At 40.3% G+C, this 20,499-nt stretch overlaps 1 protein-coding gene across 1 annotated transcript in view; it reads left to right on the forward strand.

Annotated features, from left to right (window-relative positions):
* Nucleotides 1-965: 965 nt before the first annotated feature.
* LOC134207928 (protein artichoke) overlaps nt 966-20,499 on the forward strand; it is a 203,634-nt gene continuing 184,100 nt past the window's right edge. Inside the window, exon 1 of the mRNA XM_062684005.1 lies at nt 966-2,532. The gene's annotated coding sequence lies outside the window, so the exon portion shown is untranslated. The remainder of the gene's footprint in view (nt 2,533-20,499) is intronic.

Raw genomic sequence — 20,499 nt, forward strand, 5'->3', positions numbered from 1 at the left:
GGGGTGAAAAATTCATTTTCAGTGCAAAACGAAAACAAACCGGCTGGCTCTCCCATACTAAAATCTAAGATGGCTGAATCGTGAATTTGGCAGATTGGAACACCTAGTGGTGTATTCATCTTGGAAGCACCCACGCGCTCGCTGTGCGTGGAGTAAACTTCGATGTTATTGTTGTTGTCTAGCAGTAGGCGATTTGTCGCGCGTTGGTAGGTGCAAGTGCGCAAGCTCGGGAACTTTCGATTGGTTCGATTTAACAGTGTAAAAAAGCTGGAGAGCAGCTCATGCGGGATGCATGTTTTCCTTTCTCGCGAATGAGAATTGAGAAAATGGAATGGAGAGAGCGGCGAACAGCTGTGCATTGACCAAAGAAGCGGGCGCACGGTAGTATGATGGGTGGTGATCCTACAGTCAGTGGGTGATCGGGCGGGTGACCCGAGAGCATGGATTGGTTTCATCCGAGGAGCATCAATTTGTAATGCTGCATGTTTATTTTCTCGGTGTCCGTTTATTTTGATACAATAGCATAGAAGTAACGTGCGTTGGTGTAGTAAAACCCGATGATGAGCGGGGGTGGCGTAAGAGGAGTGGCAGTGCTGCAACAAGTATAAAAGAAAATTGACGCGCATTGAGCGCTGAATATTTACTCATTTGATGTTTAGAATGGCTAATTTCAGAAGTAGACATACGAATTGGACATTTGTTTTCGATAGCATAGTACCATTCCGGCAGAAAATTGATAAACAGTGATGCGTCTCTCGCGAATTCTGCTCGCACGTGTGACTCGATGCTCGCGGGGGATAGGAATCTCAAATTGCGTGCGGGTTTTCTCGTTTTTCTTCGGGTCGAGCCTACCGAAGCGCCAGCGAGGACAGAGCGATGCTGGCTGGGTGGAAACAGCATCTGACGGTCGTTCTTCGACTGCGGAGTCAGTTATTCATTTACTCTCGTCCGGTTCGGTCGGAAAACTGCCAAAGTTCTTGTAGCCAGTGACTTGCTCCAGTGCTACAGAATTACAGGTGCTGGGAGCAACAGAGACACTTGGAAAGGTGTTGTCTTAAAATATCATTATCTAGAACGGGTCTGGCAAAGCACACACTCAACCTGAATATAGGCAAAGGATTATAACCACCCCCCAGGATTCGGTTCTGCAGCGTCATCATCGTCCGTGGCTCGGGGGTACGGATTATCACTCCCCGGTATCTATACCAATGTTTGACGTTCGATTTTTCCTCGGATGCTAGTTTGCTGCTGCAGCGAGTGTGAGATGATAATGCGAAAATATCGATTCGTAATGGTGTCATTCGTGCGATTCGGGTCGTTCTCGTGCTAAATGAACGCGAACCTCCCTACGTTGTTCAGAGTTCCGCTCAAGACGAAGGGAGCGAGAAGAGTTGCATAAATTATATAACTTTTTGGTGAAAAACCGGCGAAACGGCATTTTGGAAAGCGTGGTGGTGTCATGGATTACTGGGATTGCTATTCTGAATGTGAACGCTTGGTGAAAGAAATTCACATCACAGCCAGCTGCGTTCGTTCAGGGAGCGTGCATTTCTCGCGTTTTGCTGAGTGCTCGCGCAAGTGGAAGATAATTGCTTCTAAGTGAGTTGTAAATTGAACAAAAGCGTTCCAGAAAGTCGTCTCAATTGAGGAGATATGCGTTGACAAGGGACGGGGAGCTCCTTGACTGTCACCGGAAAAATTCCATTAGTGATCCACTTAAGACAAGCGTGAAAACCAAATAACATCGGCCAATGGTTCGATTCAAGGTTCCTGTGTGTCGCGAGTCTCACCGCGGGAGTGAGAGTGATTGATGGATCGATGACCCTCCGCCTTCGATTCCGGTGCGGACGCCAGTAGTGCCCGATCATTGGCTGGTTGATGGTTAGTTAATCGAGAGCGCCAAAGTGAATTGGCGGTTCGGGAGGCGGAAAATTAAAGCGCAGCACGTGTTGTTGTTGTCGTCTAGGCCGGAATAGACGCCGTTGACGACGGCGGCGTGGTGCAAGGAGAGTGCTGCAGCTGAGGGAAGATTAATGATTTTGATCTCCGTTGTTGTCATCGCGCGGTGCTACTCTATAGGAAGTGCGTGAAGACGTGCGACGAAGGAATTCGTGCTCGAGAGGAAAAATCTGTGTAGTGGCAAGAGTTCACGGTAATAATGATGATGTCGGTTGCTGGAGTTGTTTGCTAGTGGCCGTAGATTACGCGTGGAGTCAGGAATACTGCTGGAAGGGGAACGGACGCGCATAGCAAAGTAGAGCAGGAAATAGGAAAATAATACGATTATAAATAAATGCCGTCAGCAGCTGTTTGCGGCAAGTGGAAACCGTGAATGCACGCACGACATAAAGAAAAGCTAACAGATGTTATTGTTGATGTTATTTGGTGATGCTTTGGTTATTGTTGTTGGGATGTTCCTTTGGTGCGTGAACCACAACGAACAGCTCTGAAGGAGATTTTGTGAAGAAAAGCGGTGCTGCAAAGGAGGAAACGGAGAGTGACGGAGGCAGCGGCTCGCAGTGGAAGCTTAAAGTAGGTAAACCCATACATTTAAGTCGGAGCCAGGTTCGACCTAATAACTTTAAACTTTATTGACTGCGGTTGTCAGGTTTAATTGAAACGCTTTCACGTCAGATGGTTCGGATGAGCCTATGCGGATAATGGTGACTGAATTAATTCTGCTATAATTTTCAACGCTAATTGTTGCGCTATCGGATTGAGCTCGGTTATGGCGTTTAAATTTGCAGCCTTCAAATTGGGAAAATGTTTCGTATGACGAACGACATTGTAATAGGTGTTAGCAGTAAGTTAATTGAAATGTTGAAAGCAATTGTATGGAAATGGCGTGATGGTAGCTGCGTAATTAATGATAATGATATGGCGGAGATCATTATTGGAATCTTATTATCATTGATATTGAGTTGCATTCGTTCATTCTGCACGCACGTTTTGTGAAACATTACAAATAGGTAGACTTACCCTTCACTATATTATCCAGAAGTGTAGTGATCGTTTTGAAGAGACTTATTTTTTGTATTGATAGCAACATTTAGCTTTCAGTGAAGGTCGTGACCATCTTTTTATAATCATGAGCGGTATCTCATATTGTAGGGTAGCGATATTGTCGTGATAGTATCGAAGTAGCAATCGTATCATGCAAGCATTAACTCGGGGCATAATTGTGTCGAGCCTTAAACCTTCAGCATTAGCCACATCATCGTTTCTGAACGGATTACTCAATGCATGTTTCTTAGCGAGCGTTATCATGCTGGAAGAGAAAATCGGTATGTCATGGCTAAGCAAAATATGATTATGATGCTTCATTTGTTACGACAGTTAATGAGCGTAGCTAAATAGATGCCATAAAATTGCATTAAAAAAATGATATGTTTTGTTGACGAGAATCTCATGATGCAAAACGCCTATTTAAATGGAATTCCTTACAAAACAACACAAAGACGTCTGCTTTTCCTCTTCTAGAGCGGAGGCGCGTGGTTCATTGTAGCTTAGTGTCGCGAAAACGTTTTGTCGTACAAAGTCGTTATTTGTTTGTCGACTATTTTTGCTAACATGCGTGATTAGTGGTCACTTGAAGCTCTATACGAATAAGTGGCAAACAATATTATCACGTCAATTCTGCAATATTTCTCGGGTACTTATTCAAAAGGACGTATGTGATTCTGTAAACAAAGATTCAAATGTCGATTTGTTCAATCTGACGGAACTCCCACGCAAACCAACACCACCAACAGGTAGCCAAAGGTTTCCCCTATCTGTCTGTGGTGATAGTTTGCGTGGGAATGCTATCAGATTGGACAAATCGACGTTTGAATCTTTGTTTACAAAATCACATACGTCCTTTTGAATAAGTACCCGAGATTTCACACTTATTTCAAAGATTAATGTCTAAAATTTGTGAAATAACTGTTTTACAGATCACTTATACTTCCAAGGTTTCCATAACCCAAGGAATATACCCCTTTAATCTCCATAGGATGTAGCCCTTCGATCTAGGCGCGTAATATGTGCCCTGCAGTGGCCTACACAATCAAATCTTTCCGTCGATCTCGGCTTTTCAAATCTCGGTTTAAGTTCGTTTGTTGAAATATCAGCAAGAATGGACGATTGATTACGACGGCTCCTTTGAGTGCCGCGGCTGTACGGATCTTGACAAAGAAATCAAAAAAAAGTCGCGCTGAACTGAGTGTGTATGGATGTGTTTCTCAATAGCATAGATCTGTAGAATTCATTCTAGGAAATCGTTTATTGATTTGAGGTGTACATATGTTCTAGGTCGCTTAAGGATTCCATGGAATACGTTTTACAAAGATCCGAAAAAGCCTGCGAAGTTTATTAAAAGTCTGTGGAGGTTAACGAAGAAAAAGATCCGCATAGATTTGTAAAGGTCTACTAAGGCATTCCTTTGAGAACGCTCGCGAGGGGTCTGGAAGGTCTTTGAAGGTTTACAAAGTTTTGCGAAGGTCTCTGAAGTTTCATGAAGATCCATCGAGAACAAAGAAGACTGTGAAGGTCTTTAAGAGTCTGTAAAGATAGCTTCGAAAAGCCTCTAAAGGTCTGTTAAAGGCTTAGGCAAAAATTCTACATTTTGAGAAATAAACTCAAATATATAGCCCGGTAACTTTTCGTTACCCTAATGTGTGGCCTGATTCCGCCGAACGAGCTATCCGTTGATTTGATCGCTTGTGTGCTGTCTTCTCGAGCGTGCAACTCCGGGCGTGCCCGATGAGGAAAGAGGCAAAGTCATGGCCTTCTATTCACTAGTCAATGTTGGCAACCGAACCGTTATACGGATGATATTTACATGTTTGTCATCAATGCACGCTCAGAGTGAATTGCACAATTTCTATTAAATCTCACCCTCACATTCCCCTTCTTCTTTCATCAAAAAAGAGAAAAAAAACATTGACTTGCGATTTTCACAAAACAACTATTTACATCATTTTTTTCACGCATTTTTTTTTACATTACAGCCAAATTTAATTTTACAATTCAGTCTCCAATTCCCATATTCAAAATCATCCTTATTCAAATAGTTTAATCCTCCAATCCATATGCAAGTGCATATTTACTAAACAAATTAATCCAGCATTTTTCTGAGCCTTCTGAACTGTCAACTTTTTTTTATGTTTATGATCTTCCATCTGTATTCCTTCTTATCCAGTATTGCAATCCAAAACCAAATAGAATTCGAGCCGGCAGACCATATCCAATACAATTTTGATGGCCTTCCAACAGGAAAATTCAAGACAATATCGGTGGCTCTCCAAGCATACTCTGTATTGGTCTTTCAAGCCAATCAGTCCGGCACCCTCACACAACACCTTTGAAATTCAAATTTGAAACGTTGCGTTCTGCTGGTCCACCGCATTACCGTTTCTTTGACGCGAACAATCCGCCCCTCTTTTACACAACCATCAAAAGCTGCAACAATGCGATAATCTTCCAGAGCACTTTCGACAACACAAGCAAAAAATCCCATGAGAAAACAAATCATTTATTCCGAAAACAAATCATGTTTAATCAAAACCGATAAGAACAACAAATCATTCAATCTGGTACCTTCGACATTACAAGTGGAAACCGATGAGAAAACGAATCACTTGCTTCAACGCTACTTCAGAGTTCTTTCGATATTTAAACTCGTTTAAGTCAAACCGATAAGAAAACATATAAATTATTTCAGCGCTCTTCCAGAGGGTATTCGACGTCACAAGCCAAAACTGATGGGCAAATCCGCAAATCATTCAATCCGGTGCATCACATATACAAACCGATAAGAAAATAAATCATTTATGCTGGCGCTCTTGCAGAGCACCTTCGACTTTTTAAGTCGAAACTGTTGAGAAACAACACATTTTTCAATCAAGAGTCCCTTCGACACTACAAGTCGAAACCGATGAGCAAATCTTTCAATTCGACGTTCTTCCAGAGCTTCTTCGATATCACAAGTCTAAACCGATTAACAAATCATTCAATCCGACGCTCTTCCAGAACGCCTTCGACACTATAAGTCGGAACCGATGAGCAAATCATTCAATCCGACGCTCTTCCAGAGCGTCTTCGACATTACAAGTCGAAACCGATGAGAAAACAAATAATTTATTCCGGCGATCACAAGTCGAAACCGAAGAAAAAAATGTCCCAATCACACACACAGCCCACAGGATACAGAACAATAATTCCCAACCAGCAACAACCTGGCAGGATCGCCAAAAGTGTGGCCCGATTCCGCCGAACGAGCTATCCGTTGATTTGATCGCTTGTGTGCTGTCTTCTCGAGCGTGCAACTCCGGGCGTGCCCGACGAGGAAAGAGGCAAAGTCTTGGCCTGTTATTCACTAGTCAATGTTGGCAACCGAACCGTTATACGGATGATATTTACATGTTTGTCATCAATGTACGCTCAGAGTGGATTGCCCAATTTCTATTAAATCTCATCCTCACACCTATGAGAGCTTTTTTACATTTTATCACATAATACTTGATACATAATGGGCTGCCTCTTCTTGGTGCGCCTACGCCTAATGGAGTACCATTCGCCAGCTGCAGAAACCATCCTGTACACGTACTACTACGAAGCCTAACGTGTCTTTCGGGTTCTCTATTCTCTCTATTTTTATCTTCACTTGATGCTCTTCTGGTATACAAATGAAATAGGTGTTCAGCCCGCCGCAGTCTATCGTTTTTCATAAGAATTTCTAATAAAATCAATAATTTGTCAAGAGATTTGTATTTTGGCCAGAACATCGGATCACATAGGTCGATCCGGCTTATTTGCAATAGGGAATAATAGAACAGCATTCTGCGTCGAATGCGACCTGTTGCGAGCATTTCGGTAGATGACAAATGCTTGATAAATGAGTGACATTTTTTGCGCGCAAACACACACATCACTTCAATTTTTCAGAGGTGAACCAGCCAAGAGCTGAAAGCCTCTTTAGTAAAGAAGAAAAAAAAACATCACTTCAATTCGCCAAGAAGAACTAAATAAAAAAAAACTAAGCACGACATTATAGCGCTTGAACAATCTTTTTTGTAAGAGGTGAGCCAGCCAAGGGCTGAAAACCTCTTTAATAAAGACGATAATAAAAATCTTTTTTGTGTGCTTATTTTCTTTTTGTTTTTACGTAACAGGACATGGAATTGTTGTATATTTTCCAATACTGGACGCATATTGATTCCACAATCGGTGATCAAATTTTGCAAGCAGATAATGATGATTTACAATTACTTTTTACTGCTTTCATTCTTGATAAGAGTTGTTCATACAGATATGTACTTCTGAAGAGAGAAAATATCTTACAAGAGATGTGTCTTTCTGAAATTTAGATTTGAGCTCGTTGTTGCATTGGAGGTCAATTATCTCCATTTAAAACATTTCAGGTACATTATTCACATCAGTAAACGGTGTTGAGGAACTGTGTCCTCAAAAATTAGAAAATAGGTCTGAAAATTTCTGTCAAAAGGATTCGAGTTTAACAGCATATTTAACAGACTTGCATGAACTGCTTTCTACAGGATTAGAGAAATGTATCTGTTTTCGAAAATCAATTGTGTCAAATTGTTTCAATTTTGTTTCGATAGTTTGTATGTTGAATAATAAAAGTTCGACGTGTTGATCCCTGACTTGCAGCTCTATGTTCAAGTCATTGAAATGTTTGGTAACATGTACTATAAAGGTCAAGCCACTCACCCATTCAGGACCATGCAGCTTGGACATTGGTTTTGCTTTATCTTGTAAAAATAGTGTACCATAGGTTACGGCCAACGGCCAACGAACTAACATAACAAATCTCCGTATTTTGCTTCCATTCCCGTCAACATAATTTGGAATTAGTGGTGGTTGAGTTTCCTCGCTTAGGTAAAGTTGATTTTCTTAATAGCGAGCGTCGCTACATCACGAATATTGATCGTTTTTGCAAAAGATATTTTAGTTACCAGATAAAGATTGTCGCTTCGGTTCCCTTTGTTCTGCTTTCCGAAACATGTGTGGTATCTAAGTGTCAAATCGTATGTATTTTTCCTTCATTGTCATTTAGATCCCCCATATTTTCCCCAGCAAAAGATGTTCCGGACAGCGACGACAGCGACAATCTTTATCTAGTAACTAAAATATCTTTTGTTTTTGCAGATAGATCTGTTTTGGTGAAACAATCAATGTACAGAGAAATATCACAAATCAACTCTTGTGGCTGATTAACAATTAACAAATTGCTTTAATTTTCAAGTGTCACAACGCCCGTGTTCTTTATCGTCATTGTCGGAGCTCCATCAGTTTTCAGGCTTTAAGCTTTCAAAGAAGTGTTCCATCTCCTTCATACAGAGCTAAACAGCTTTTCTCAGGTCTATACCAGTCTTCAGATGATCATTGTTGGCACGGATTGTGACGTAGAAATAACCAGTCACGGTCTTACAAGTAATCAATATTTTTGTTCTGTTCTTCTCAATAATGCTGTCCAATAAGCAGCTCGAAGTAGCTCGAAGTTGTTCCCGTCCCACTCGTTCTTTTTTGTTAACAAATGGGCATGAGCAGGACAGGGAGAAACTTCGAGTTACTTCAAGCTCTCATTGGACTGCACTAATAATATTTTTGCCTTTCTCGTATACTAAGTATACGGTAAAGGCTATATGATCGCTCCAAAAACAAACTTTTTATAGAAGGCCCGGAGACCCATAGTGTTATATACCAATCGACTCAGTTCGACGAATTGAGGTGATGTCTGTCTGTGTGTGTGTGTGTATGTGTGTGTGTGCGCAAAACTACTAAAAAAATGTCACTCATTTTTCTGGCACTTATCCTCAACCGATTTGCTCGCAACAAGTTGCATTCGACGCAGAATCCTGTCCCATTGTTTCCTATTTGAAATTGGCCAGATCGGACTATGGGATCAGAAGTTATGGCCAAAATACAAATTCATACGAAAAAACCGCGTAAAAAATGTCACTCATTTTTCGGGCACTTATCCTCAACCGATTTGCTCGCAACAAGTTCGACGCAGAATCTTGTCCCATTGTTTCCTATTTGAAATTGGCCAGATCGGACTATGGGATCAGAAGTTATGGTCAAAATACAAATTCATACAAAAAAATCGCGTAAAAAATGTCACTCATTTTTCGGGCACTTATCCTCAACCGATTTGCTCACAACAAGTTGCATTCGACGCAGAATCCTGTCCCATTGATCCCTATTTGAAATTGGTAAGATCGGACTATGGGATCAGAAGTTATGGCCAAAATACAAATTCATACAAAAAAATCGCGTAAAAAATGTCACTCATTTTTCGGGCACTTATCCTCAACCGATTTGCTCGCAACAAGTTGCATTCGACGCAGAATCTTGTCCCATTGTTCCCTATCTGAAATTGGCCAGATCGGACTATGGGATCAGAAGTTATGGCCAAAATACAAATTCATACGAAAAACCCGCGTAAAAAATGTCACTCATTTTTCGGGCACTTATCCTCAACCGATTTGCTCGCAACAAGTTGCATTCGACGCAGAATCCTGTCCCATTGTTTCCTATTTGAAATTGGCCACATCGGACTATGGGATCAAAAGTTATGATCATAATACAAATTCATACAAAAAAAATTGCGTAAAAAATGTCACTCATTTTTCGGGCACACATCTTTAAGATCACTCCTGACGGAATCCGAGTTTCAAAGTACTCGTGTTTTCGGGGGCACACCACTCGATACGGAAGCAACGCACAACTGTCATTTTTATTTTTTCACGCATGCTGCGACGCAGCAAAGCTAAATCAACAAAAATGACAGTTGTGCACCGTTTCCGTATCGAGTGGTGTGCCCCCGAAAACGCGAGCACTTTGAAACTTGGATTCCGTCAGGAGTGACCTTAACCGATTTGCTCACAACAAGTTGCATTCGACGTAGAATCCTGTCCCGTTCCTATTGAAAATTGGCCATATCGGACTATGGGATCAAAAATTATACCATTTTTTATGGAAAAATCGCTAAAAAAACTCACTCATTTTTCAGGCACTTTTCCTCAACCGATTTGCTCGCATTCAATTGCATTCGACGCAGAATGTCTCATATTTTCTTATTGAAAATTAGCCAGATCGGACTATGGGCTTAGATGTTATGGTCAAATTTCTATTTATTGTGAAAAAAAGTTCAAAAAAGTCTAGCTCACTTTTTTAGCACTTAGACTTCATATATTCCCCAAGCAACACAAGTTCAACAAATCTGGTTGCAGCAACCACATTGTGACTGAATACGGTCATATATAAGTTACTGTGATTGATGTGCAATATGTGTGCTTCTCAGGTCGCTCGCATTAGATTGCATTCGACGCAGAATCTTGTCCCATTGTTTCCTATAGAAACTTGGCCGGATCGTACAATTGGGTCAAAAGTTATGGCGAAAATACTAATTTTAAAACTACAAAATTAAATGCCATTTTTTGTTCTTATGCTCATCCGATTTGTTTGCAACAAATTACGTTTGGCGAGAAGAAGAAGAATTTATGCATATAAACAAATATGAAAAATAAGACCAATCCACATGTTGGTGTTATTTGAGATTTTTTCAAACCTTTTGAACGAACGAGAAAGGCACCATCACCGCTAGGTGGATTAATCTGGGTTTTTTTTCCTTTTGTTGACCTTTCGTTGTCATCCCCATGCACACCAACGGTGCTGTTCGTAGACAAGTGATCCGTCAGATCTGCACCTGTGGTGCATTTCTGTTGAACGGTCGTAACGCCTCCCGATACAATCATGAATGCTTTTTATGAAGATTACATGCGTCTTGTTTTTACATTAAGTGTTTTCATCGATTGTGAGCAGGTAGAACGTAACGTAAGTTTCAAATCTACTGTGAGAACTTTAACTCTTCACCGTGCTTTAGAGCACACGATATCGCCAAAAATCGATATGCATTCCCTAACAAGTTCTCCATTCTGGAAAGGTTGCATCCGTATTGCCAAAACCTCATTAAGGCTTCTTGACATATCAGTCAGAATGGCTGCCTTGCGGCTTATCAACACAGTCAAACAATCAAAACCCCACCCACCCCAATATGCACGGATAAATTTAATTCATATATTGACTACATACCTCACCATCTTCTCACTAAAAAAGTAAATCTGGACTTAGTTCGAAGTTCAATCTACGCGGCGGTATGATTATAATATCACATTTTTATAGCCTATTCAGATTGGGCTATTTATGACTTTGTTAAGTGAGAGGGTATCCAATTATTACGAGGTGTTCAGACTGCAGCAAGATAATATATCTTGACGTTTCCATGTTTCCTCATTTGCACGCTAATACAGGGTTGAATTCAAGGAGAGTTTTAAAATTTTATTTGCGAAATCAAGCATTTGTGTGGCGACAATCGAACATTTTTTTCTGAACAAAGTTTCTACGAAAAAAAAAATATTAAAAAAAATATTAAAAGGGATTTTCGAAGAATATTTGAAGCTCTCATTAAGGATAATGAGCGAAGCTACATTCATTAGTTGGGTGCGCCGTTCTTCTGGGAATCAGACTATTCCTCAATTTATGTTTAAGTTTAAAAAGTATTTTGATTCTGTACTATGATCGAACGGAGATTTGATAGAAAAATTTAGATACTTTTGGGAATTCTCACAAATAAATAAAAAAAGGACGATTGGACCAATTTTCAAGAAATATTATCGAACTAAAATGTATTTCCACCAGTATCTCCATGTATGAAGGGCAACTCAGCAATTTAATTTTTTTTCAAAAATGGAAACTGAACCATTGCGTTCTACTCGACAATCAATGATACAGCTTCTAACAAAATCGAATCGTGTGAATGTGATATAATTTAAACTGGATGTTGGATGAATTAATGCATTACCAATCCATGTTTTATTGCCTTTCTCGTATACTAAGTATACGGTAAAGGCTATATGATCGCTCCAAAAACAAACTTTTTATAGAAGGCCCGGAGACCCATAGTGTTATATACCAATCGACTCAGTTCGACGAATTGAGGTGATGTCTGTGTGTGTGTGTGTGTGTGTGTGTGTATGTGTGTGTGTATGTGTGTGTGTGTGTGTGCGCAAAACTACTAAAAAAAATGTCACTCATTTTTCGGGCACTTACCCTTAACCGATTTGCTCGCAACAAGTTGCATTCGACGCAGGATCCTGCCCCATTGTTTCCTATTTGAAATTGGCCAGATCGGACTATGGGATCAAAAGTTATGGCCAAAATACAAATTCATACGAAAAAATCGCGTAAAAAATGTCACTCATTTTTCGGGCACTTATCCTCAACCAATTTGCTCGCAACAAGTTGCATTCGACGCAGAATCCTGTCCCATTGTTTCCTATTTGAAATTGGCCAGATCGGACTATGGGATCGAAAGTTATGGCCAAAATACCAATTCATACGAAAAAATCGCGTAAAAAATGTCACTCATTTTTCGGGCACTTATCCTCAACCGATTTGCTTGCAACAAGTTGCATTCGACGCAGAATCCTGTCCCATTGTTTCCTATTTGAAATTGGCCAGATCGGACTATGGGATCAGAAGTTATGGCCAAAATACAAATTCATACGAAATCATCGCGTAAAAAATGTCACTCATTTTTCGGGCACTTACCCTCAACCGATTTACTCGCAACAAGTTGCATTCGACGCAGAATCCTGTCCCATTGTTTCCTATTTGAAATTGGCCAGATCGGACTATGGGATCAGAAGTTATGGCCAAAATACAAATTCATACGAAAAAAATCGCGTAAAAAATGTCACTCATTTTTCGGGCACTTACCCTCAACCGATTTGCTCGCAACAAGTTGCTTTCGACGCAGAATCCTGTCCCATTGTTTCCTATTTGAAATTGGCCAGATCGAACTATGGGATCGAAAGTTATGACCAAAATACAAATTCATACGAAAAAATCGCGTAAAAAATGTCACTCATTTTTCGGGCACTTATCCCCAACCGTTTTGCTCGCAACATGATGCATTCGACGCAGAATCCTATCCCATTGTTTCCTATTTGAATTTGGCCAGATCGGACTATGGGATCGAAAGTTATGGCCAAAATACAAATTCATACGAAAAAATCGCGTCAAAAATGTCACTCATTTTTCGGGCACATATCCTTAACCGATTTGCTCACAACAAGTTGCATTCGACGCAGAATGTCTCATACTTTTTTATTGAAAATTGGCCAGATCGGACTATGGGCTTAGATGTTATGGTCAAATTACTATTTATTGTGAAAAAGAGTTCGAAAAAGTCTAGCTCACTTTTTTAGCACTTAGATTTCATCTATTGACGCTCGCAACAGATTGCATTCGACGCAGAATCTTGTCCCATTGTTTTCTATTGAAAATTGGCTAGATCGGACTATGGGATCGGAAATTATGGCTGAAACACCATTTTTGCCTTTTTCTACGAAAAGGCTGTATGTTCGCTCCAAAACCAAACTTTTACAGAAGGCCTGGAGACACATAGTGTTATATACGTATAAGCTCGATGAACTGCGATGATGTCTCTGTGTGTGTGTGCGCACCAAAAGTGCGAAAAGTTTAGCTCACTTTTTTGGAACTTATCCTCAACCGATTTAATACCAACTATAGATAGTAGAATATATAGATGAGCGAAAGCATCTTCTTCTTCTTCTTCTTCTTATTGGCATTACATCCCACACTGGGACAGAGCCGCCTCGCAGCTTAGTGTTCATTAAGCACTTCCACAGTTATTAACTGCGAGGTTTCTAAGCCAGGTTACCATTTTTGCATTCGTATATCATGAGGCTAACACGATGATACTTTTATGCCCAGGGAAGTCGAGACAATTTCCAATCCGAAAATTGCCTAGACCGGCACCGGGAATCGAACCCAGCCACCCTCAGCATGGTCTTGCTTTGTAGCCGCGCGTCTTACCACACGGCTAAGCGAAGCATGGCTGAGTCGATTTTTCTGCCCGTGCACACGCACATATGACGTCACAGCCCTTAACGTTTCCATTAAAATCGTGACGTCATGCTCGTTTGGAGACACGTTTGACAGTTCGTTTGGAGACAGAGGATTTATCTTCACTCATCTATATATTCCACTATCTATAATTCCAACAAGTTTCATTCGACGCGGAATCCTGTCGTATTGTTTTCTATTGAAAATTTGGACCATGGGCACAGAAATTATGGCCAAAATATACTATGTGTTATAAAAAAGCGAGTAAAAAAGTCTAGCTGACTTTTAATGGACTTACCCTCAACCGATTTACTCACGACAAATTGCATTAGATGCGGAATCCTGTTCTATTTAGAAAGTTGGCCAGATTGAACTATTACCTTTGAAATTATGACCAAAATACTTTTTGCCTTTCTTGTGCAACAAAGTTGTACCGAAAGGCTATAATTTCTTTCCGAAAACGAACTATCGGATGCTTCCACACTGATACACTTCCCTTCCTCTTCATACGGGAGTTTGGTAGAAAGACGGTCATGAGATTTATATCATAACAAATATTGCCCTCCGCTCGCTTGATGGGAATGACATTTTCGTTTTCTTTTTGTGTAGTCGGAGCTTCAGTTCAATTTACATCCAAAAGTGATATCCTTAAAATATATGACTGGGTAAAATAAAACAGGGGTATGTACGTCAAAAGATTGGAAAAGGAAACAAAAATGTCGAAATTCTTATTAGCATATTGTAGATCAAGCTGAAAACCGAACCGAGGTTTCGCGACAATCGCATTTTCTCGCATTTCCGGATGTTGCAACTGCATCGCGAGTAGTGCGCAACGGACAAAGAAATTTGTCTTTTTTACTCCTAGCTACTAGCTCATCTATTTTCAAGCACACACATTTTACGAAGGTCGAGAAAGGCACCATCACCGCTAGGTGGATTAATCTGGGTTTTTAATGTTATTCTACTATTATATGTGTTGAAATAATAGAGCTTGCTGACGTTTGATCATCTTTCTCTTGTACGCGCACAAAATGGATAGGATTTGTTTTCATCGGGAAACGCTTCGGAAGCGTTTCCGATGAAAACAAATCTATCCTCACCGTGCGCGTGCAAGAGAAAGACGATTAACGTCAGCAAGCTCTATAGCAAACTGTGTGGCAGTTAGTTTTTGTTAATCGTAGTAAGCCATCAGTAACATTTGAATTTGTAATCGAAGCAATCTAGTCAAGATTTGAATTTATACATAACGTCACCATAGCAACACCGGTTGCTATGCACTTAGTATATAACGACTGCAACTATAAAACCGGCCTCTGTGGCTAGATTCTTTTAGTCGTAATTGAATAAACCTCCAGTGTTAAAGTTATTAAAACGTGTTTCTCTTCAATATGTATATACCCATTCAAATCGTACAGTTGTCCCACGTGAAAAATGTTGAAATCCAAAGTATATTAAGCCATTCAAGGAGCAGAATTGAAACAATTTATGAAATCATGTTTATTCATCAAATATATTCGTTTTACAACCATTCCTACGTTTTAAATTGTCTTCCGCATTGGCCCTTGAACTTTAAAAATTTATTCGATTTGTTCTATTAAATCTAGGTTTAAGTTAAATACTTCATGTTAATTCTAGAGAGCATCTGTTTTTTAAACAATTCATGTTGAATAAGTGGAGAATAAATAATTATCATCATTATTTTTCATCATATAAAATGCTTTCCACAAAACCATCACAATCCGAGTTATTCTTCAGCGCTCAGAAGATTTCCATCTAACATGCATTCGACCCTGGTGCGACAGAAAGAGCATGACTGTCAACTACGAAACGAAATGAAAACAGAGAGAATTTTCTCTCTGGCAAAGAGAGCGTGACGCTTGTCAGTTTTGTTTTGTTGAATTTCTCCCTGCATCCCAGTTAGAACGAAAGCTCTCTCGTAATAATTGTTCGTAATAAATTCTTTTTAGAGGGTATCTTTTGACAGCGCAAAATGTATGGAATATTACGTAAATAATGACATCATAAAGCGTATTTACCCTGAAACGCCAATTATTATGTCATTAATGGCGTAATCTGAATAGGCTATTAGGGAAGATATATATATTATATAAGCACAGAGCACAGGATAAACAACGAAAACAGATTCACTTTGGGCATAAAAAACTATTGCTTTGGTCTTATCGAACACAAAAGTCGAAAACCTGTACATTACATACAGCTACGTAGTTCAACGTCTCCTTTGTGTACAACCCGATTGGGCTGCACCTTTGAGATTTCATGATTTATATACACTAACTGTTAGTTTTGGGGAACCGGAAGACTCGCGGTGTGGCCGAGGTTAGGGAATACAATATCATACAATAGGAAAGGAAGGGAATTTAGGATCTTCCTTCTTCTTCTTATTGGCATTACGTCTCCACACTGGGACAGAGCCGCCTCGCAAGCTTAATGTTCATTAAGCACTTCCACAGTTATTAACTGCGAAGTTTCTAAGCCAGGTTACCATTTTTGCATTCGTATATCATGAGGCTAGCACGATGATACTTTTATGCCCAGGGAAGTCGAGACAATTTCGAATCCGAAAATTGCCTAGACCGGCACCGGGAATCGAACCCAGCCATCCTCAGCATGGTCTTGCTTTGTAGCCGCGCATCTTACCACACGGCTAAGGAGGGCCTGGATGCTTAATAAATTACAATATAAAAATACATTTTACCTATAAATACTTGTAAAACTATCATACTATGTGAATATGGAAGTATTTTTGTATTACATAATAAAAAAAAGCAAAATACAAAAAGTTACAGTTTTGATGTAACTTTCAATGTTAGTTAGCTCAACATTATGGAGCGACGCTAGCATACTGTCCGCAAAACCTGCACTGGAACACTCAGTTGGGCAACAAAATAACTTTTCTCAGTGGTTAATATGATATAAAATTGCTTCCATCTTCAAAAATGTAACGTTTTTCAAAAATATGTTTTACTGGACAAAACGCCCCAGTGTGGGCAGGGCGATATGTCTTTACCAACTGGACACAAGCGCGGCGAGCTTGCGGCAGTTGCTTCCAAATTATATAGAAACTATTGAAATGTAATTCAAACCTGCTTAAATGGACTTTGTTGGTTTTCCAATGTCAAGCACATAAGGATTTGTAACATTTTTATAATGGGATTGATAAAATGCTAATGAAGGGCTATGAAACGTATTTGGTTAAGGTGGGGTGTATTGCCCAGGCACTTTTTGAAATCCATGTTTTCACGACTTTTCGAAAAAGCTTTATTTCGTGTTATCTGTAATATTTTTATATGACAACTCATGGGCAATGCATTTGCGACTTCCTGGACTACCAAATAACACAAAGTTTGCATAAATTGCGTTGAAAAGTAAAAAGTTATCAAGGAGTTGCCTTAGGCGGGGAATATTATATCGTCTTACGCTACGCAGCGATAGCTTCGATGAATTTTCAGAGTTAGCCGCATGCTGCCTTAGATTTTGTCGTAATTGTCGGACAAGCAATGATCGATCGTCTGGAGATTTGACCGGTATGGAATTCAATGATGCTCAAAAATCATTCATTCCAGTGGCACAATAAGAATCCTTTCCTACGGAAATCAGAACTATACAAAAGATATAAGGTGATGATCACAATTCCAGTGAAATTAATTTCAATTTGTTGTTGTAAGGACTAAATGTAATTTTGCTTGAAGGTAATTTACTGCGAGTAAAGAGTCGACTAGAAAAATTATCTGCTTCGGTCGACACTAAATATCCATTATTGTTGCCATACGACCACCTATTATCGAGATTAATTGCACGATCTATCCATTTGCAAACCATACATGGTAATCCTATGACAGTGCTTGCGACCATGCGACAGCGATATTGGTTTACTCGAGGAAGTGCGCTTGTAAGGAAGATAATAAGCAAATGTTTAACATGTTTCCGATGTAAGGTCAGGATCACTCCGGCTCGAGTATTTTCTAACTGCGGCCTAGACTATCGTGGTCCATTTTCAGTGCGTGCTCTAGTCGGTCGTGGCCCATCAGTAAAAGTGTATGTCGCATGTTTTGTGTACATGGTGTCGAAGGCAATACACCTTGAAATAGTTCACGACCTCACGTTATTATCTTGTATAAATGCACTAAAACGATTTATTTCGAGACGAGGAAAATTGAGGAATCTTTATTGTGATTACGCTACAACGTTCGAAGGGTCAAATCGTGAGCTTAAAGCACTTAGGTCCCCGTTCTTACAGCAATTCAAAACTGACACGTGTACTCTTTTTCTCTGACTCAAGGGATAACGTTTCATTTTATTACTACTCGTTCACCTCATTTCTGATGGTTACGAGAAGCGGGTGTTAATTCGTTTAAATAGCATTTTCGTTGTGTGTTCAATTGAAGGCTCTGAATGTAGAACAGATGTCGACTGTGGTTACGCAAATAGAAGAATTGCTTAATTCGAGATCCCTAACACCTATGCCAAACGACTCCAAGAACCTAACAGCTTTAACCCCAGGTTATTTGTTTTCCATACCAGAACCAGTTTGTTCGGATGTCGACATGAATCGCTTTCGAATCGATTCCAGGAATTGAAACGTCCGGTTCAAGATTTGTTGGCGTATGTGGATTCGAGACTACATCAACCAACAACATCAACGTTCTTATGGGGAAAACAGCGGTGCCAATCGAAATATGCGTAGGCCCGTTAGTTTTGCTGAATGACGACAGATTGTCCCCTATGCAATTGAACATAGGGCGAATCGAAGAAATATTCCCAGGGAACGATGGACGAGTGCGGGTAGTTCAAGTACGAACATCAACAGGACTGTTCAAAAGAGCTATCACTGCGGTATGTCTGCTTCCAATAGATGCCCCAGCGAAGATCGGAGACGAAAGAAGAAAGGAGTTACAGACGTCAATAAACTCAAACCATGCAATGAAACCAGGTCCAAGGATCGAAGGGGTAAGGCATGATTAGCAATTGGTTGAAGTCATTATCTTCAACGAGGTGCGGTGTGTTTAGACTTAATTAAAATTGAATTTTAAGTTTTTATTTGAATTTATTACATTGCATTACCTTTATAATTTAATAGTTAAATTGCGAAACCCCTCGATCACCGTTAAGGTCTGAGGGAAGGGTTTTCCGTTAAAAAAGCACGTGGTAGCACTCTCTGAGAGAGAATATTGCCCAATTCAGCCCGCCAGAATGACGCTGGCAGCGTCGCCAAAATTATTTCATCATTATGCAGTTTACAATTGCTTGAGAATTTGCCGTAAACGAAGAACAAAAGGAATTGGCAACAATGGTGAAGAAATTTATCACTCATGCAGTGGTTCGGCGAGAGAACAGCAGCAGCGCCGACCAATCACGCAATGAGGAAATCAAAATAAACAAACTCCAGCTGGTTTTGGAAAATGAAAACATGAGCCGTTTCTAGAACACCATTAGAAAATATCGTGAGAGGATTTCTTTACAAGGTTTTCACACAAGCTTTGAAAAGTATTTGGGTGATAACAGTGGTTGTGTTAGTAAGACAAATGAGAAAAATAAGACAAATAAGACAAATAAGCCAAATAAGACAAATAAGACCAATAAGACAAATAAGACAAATAAGACAAATTAGACAAATTAAACAAATAAGACAAATAAGATAGATGAGACTAAGGAGTAAAATAAAGTAAGTTCCTCCAGGAATTCTTCCGAAAGTTCCTCCGGGAATTCTTCCGGAATGCCTCCGGAAGTTCCCACGGGAATGCCTCCGGAAGTTCCTCCGGGAATGCCTCCGGAAGTTCCTCCGGAAAATCCCCCGGGAATTCCTCCGGAAGAATTCCCGGGGAACTTCCGGAAGAATTCCCGGGGGAACTTCCGGAGGAATTCCCGGGAGAACTTCCGGAGGAATTCCCGGGAGAACTTCCGGGGGAATTCCCGGGAGAACTTCCGGAGGAATTCTCGGGAGAACTTCCGGAGGAATTCCCGGGAGAACTTCCGGAGGAATTCCCGGGAGAACTTCCGGAGGAATTCCCGAGGGAATTTCCGGAGAAATTTTCGGGGGAACTTCCGGAGGTATTCCCGGGGGAACTTCTGGAGGAATTCCTGGAGGAACTTCCGGAGGAATTCCTGCAGGGACCTCCGGAGGAATTCCTGGAAGAACTTCCGGAGGAATTCCTGGAAGAACTTCCGGAGGAATTCCTGGAGGAACTTCCGGAGGAATTCCTGGAGGAACTTCCGGAGGAATTCCTGGAGGAACCTCCGGAGGAATTTCCGGAGGAATTCCTGAAGGAATCTCCCGAGGAATTCCTGGAGGAATTTCCGGAGGAACTTCCGGATGAATTTCCAGAGTAACTTCTGGAGGAGTTCATGGAGGGACTTCCGTAGGAATTTGTCTTATTTGCTTTATTTGTCTTTCTTGTCTTATTTGTTTTATTTATTATCAATTGTTTATCTTTTATCTTATCTAGTTCCTATATTTGATTTCAATTTATATATTCGGTATCCTCGTGTCCACATTGTCAGCTGGGATAAGCGAAATTCGTTTCCAATTCCGAGTTATAGACA

This window comes from Armigeres subalbatus, chromosome 1 (assembly GCF_024139115.2).
Source record: "Armigeres subalbatus isolate Guangzhou_Male chromosome 1, GZ_Asu_2, whole genome shotgun sequence".
NCBI lineage: Eukaryota > Metazoa > Arthropoda > Insecta > Diptera > Culicidae > Armigeres > Armigeres subalbatus.